We start from the raw sequence: 3750 nt of genomic DNA on the forward strand, positions 1-3750 counted from the left end.
TGTCCCCAGCCATTTCACATATGCTTTTTATATGTAAGGGGCTTCTTCTGAACTCTGTTCTTGTCTCACAGATGCATTGTGAAGCCAGGAAAAACCTGCTGTGAGTTTTCTTGTTATGTTACATCTTTCACCCATAGAACACAATCCTTCATTCTAAATCTCACACAGCTGTCTATTTTCCTCCATGATTCTCTTATGTAAAAGACTTGCACTGGCCACACATACACCTTGATTTTAAAAACTTTACTTTTTAAAAACAGCAGCATACCTCCTCCTTCCTATGGACATTCTTCTCTTCTTCCCTGTACTATGGTCACTAGAAAGAGCAGTCTTTAAATTGGATTATTATAGCAAAGACCAAATCCAGGATTTCTGGGCGTGCTGGTTCATGATGTAGGGTTAGATAGAACTGCACTTTCAATTATTTAAGCTTGACTTTTGATTGCTCAATTCCTTGGAGTGCCTCTTAAACATCTGCTTGCTCTTTTAACAGCAAGTGTACCAAGGCTCAGAGCTCAGAAATACTCTTGTCTTGATAATAGAATGGCAGGGTGAGGAACGCAGATGTAGTTTCAAACAGCTGTGCCGCTCTTGATATACTTCTAGAATTGGTTCATTTAGTTATCATAGTGTACTCTGTGTTGATGCACTGTATAACAATTGTCATGTCAAGCAGCTATCATTGAAGACTGATCAGTGGAAAATCTTAACTTGGGCTCCAGTGAGGTCAATGAGACCTAGTTTTTCAAATCTCTACATTGCTTTTTTTGCAATGTGCACTTCTGAATCACACAGCGTTTATGTTACTTTTACAAAACTACTCAGGAAACTGCCAAGGGGTCCTACAAATTATGATAATTTACTCCAGAGATTATCTTGGCATCTTATTTATTGGTTGGTTGGTTGGTTGGTTGGTTGGTTGGTTGGTTGGTTGGTTGGTTGGTTGGTCGGTTGGTCGGTTGGTCAGTCGGTCGGTCGGTCAGTCACCCATCTGGCTGGTTATCCAGCCACTCTGGGTGACGTACAAAAATAAAACATCCAAATACATTAAAACATTTAAAATTAATAATGAAAGAATGAGAATGGAGTGAAGGACAGGCACATCTCACCATGTTTATTCCCTAGTTATATATTAGAACAAAGTGCATTTCTGTGTTCCCTCCAGGGGCTCCCTAGCCCGTTAGAGTGCCTCCTGGCTTGAGGTGAGAAACTCTTCTGCTCTCTTGTGTGCTTCCAGGGCCTTTATGGTATAGACATCCTGAGGAAGCTCTGATTTCTGATGCAGCACAACCTTCTCCTTCTTCATGTCTTTCAGCATCTGCACAGCCTCTGTTTCCATCATTTTCTTCAGTAGCTGTATATCCTCTGCAGTGGGGGTCTCCGTCTCCGTGCAATAAACAGGAGGCAAAGGTGGGAGTGCGCAATACATGGGGTACTGAGGATTTTGGCGGGCCAGTTCCTCAATCTTGTGCCACATCTCTTCTCGTTCCTTCAACCTGAACCACCCTTTCTGCTTCTCTGCCTTGTACTGCTGTGTGCAGTCATCAAACAGCTACTGGTTCATCTCCATGAACAGCTTGAGTGCATTGTAGATCAAACCGTGGACTCTTTTGTTCCAATGACTTTTGGAATTCTTGTAGAGTGCTGGGAACATGATAGGGAGAATTTTGGCTGCATTGTCACTGATAAAACTCAGGATGTATTCATTGTTTCAATAATACAACACCCTCTCTGCCATCTCGAAGTGTGGGCTAGAGACGCACTTGGCCAGTTGCCTGAACAGAGGTTCCATAACCTTCACAAACGCAGAGGGCTCAGTGACATCCAATATTTCTTCCAGCTCATTCAGGAACATCACCTCCTTGGGACTGTGTGTTTTTGGCCAAAACTTCAGCAAGCCCATAATCACTGGTTCAGTGAGACTGCTGTCTTTCTCCAAGAACTGCACCACACAATATGCCAACTGGGGGTGGTAGACGCTCAGAGACTTGACTTTGTGTAATGGTAGCAAGACCCAGATGAGGAGCATCTTGTGCTCTTCCTTCAGGGGCAAAGCAAACCCATTGATTATACTTCCTAAAATCTCTAGCAGTTCTGCAATTCCATTATGGTGTACTGTCTCATAGATAAGCCTGTAAAATATGTTGTTGATCTGCCGCCTTATATACGCTCGCAGGCCCAAGAATTTCCCATAAATCCTATGCAAAATGGTCTTCAGAAAGTCCCGCTCTCTGGATCTTCACTGTCAAACTGTCGAACAGGTCCAGCAGCTGGAGGTGCGGACAAGCAGCTTCCAGTCTAGGTTCATCTTCTTCAGGATCAAATTCTGCTCCTGTGGGATTGGACAACGGGGGAAGTGTATGGAAGAGATTCATTGAAAACATGATAACAGCTTCAGGGTAAATGGCCTCTGTGACAACGTCCCGGTTGTGTGTGATGTACTGCACCATTTCATTGAGACCCGCTTGCTTCACCTCTTTGAACTTCAAGTCACTGAGTGGGTCAGAGACAAAGTCAAAGAGGATGCAGCATTGTCGTATGAACAGCTCTCCCCGTTCGTGAGGAGGTGCATCTTTAAGGGCAGGGAGCTTCTGAAGCTCCCGGTTTTTGCTCAAGTTGAAGCGAGAGGTCTGTCGCCGCTCCTTCTTTACTATCTGGGGTCCCCCAGAATCCTTGATCTTATTCAGCTGTGTAGGTGGGGGTGTTCCTGTTGCCGGGTCGCTTATTTGAGGTCTGCGGCGGTGGCTGCTGCTGCTGCTGGACCTTCTCTTTTTTCAGCTTGTAGGGCATCCTGGAACTCAAAAAGCTCGCTCGGCCTCTCCCGCTATATTCATATAGTTTTTCCTGATGTTCAGCCGAAATCTGTCTTCCTGTAAATTGAGCCCATTATTCCATGTCCTGCACTCTGGGATGATCAAGAAGAGATCCTGGCCCTCCTCTGTGTGACATTCTTTCAAATATTTGAACAGTGCTATCATATCTCCCCTCAGTCTTCTCGAGGCTAAACATACCCAGTTCTTTCAGTGTCTCCTCGTAGGGCTTTGTTTTCAGACCCCTGATCATCCTTGTTGCATTCCTATGAACCTGTTCCAGTTTGTCCAAACTGAAGCGTGCCTGCTGCTTCCATACGTTCACAGGAAAATATGTGGCCAGGTAAGTATGTTGAGAAAAAAAAAAGGGGCTTCATTGGCAAAATTACAGGGAAATTTCATTGTATACAACCCCTCTCACTTAGAGCATCTTCTGCAACTTCCTATCTCTAGGCTTGTTCATTAACTCACATCTGGCCCTTTCTTGTGCCAGGAATGAGTGTTATAATCTACTGCCACCTCTGGGCTTCTCCAGTCAGTTTTCCCCCCCCATGAGGTATATTCTACATATTGACTTGGAGGACGTGTCTAGTCTCTGACCTCTTTCCAGACAACACACACCTCCCCCCTACCCTGCTGCTTGATCAGCTTTGTTCTAAAGCCTACCTTGAGTTGCCTGTCAGTGCTGGCTCCACATTCCTATCCCACACCTATAACAGGAGTAGCGGAAAGTGAGGTGGGGGAGTGGCACTTTACCTGACCTGGCCCGTGGGTGGCTGCTGCTTACCAGCAGGGAGAATGTAAGGGGCGAGGTGGCAGGGTGGTCAGTTTTGTCAATCACACTGGTGGAATCAGTAGTGATGCATTTTGCAGCACAAAGAACTGGTTAGGGTGACCAGTGAATACTCCTCCCCTGCTGCCATCATCATCATCATTTTGC

At 45.3% G+C, this 3750-nt stretch overlaps 1 pseudogene; it reads right to left on the reverse strand.

Annotated features, from left to right (window-relative positions):
- Window positions 1-1159: 1159 nt before the first annotated feature.
- LOC133385857 (serine/threonine-protein phosphatase 2A 56 kDa regulatory subunit delta isoform-like) lies at window positions 1160-2790 on the reverse strand (annotated as a pseudogene).
- Window positions 2791-3750: the final 960 nt, after the last annotated feature.

This window comes from Rhineura floridana, chromosome 5 (genome assembly GCF_030035675.1).
Source record: "Rhineura floridana isolate rRhiFlo1 chromosome 5, rRhiFlo1.hap2, whole genome shotgun sequence".
Taxonomy (NCBI): Eukaryota; Metazoa; Chordata; class Lepidosauria; order Squamata; family Rhineuridae; genus Rhineura; species Rhineura floridana.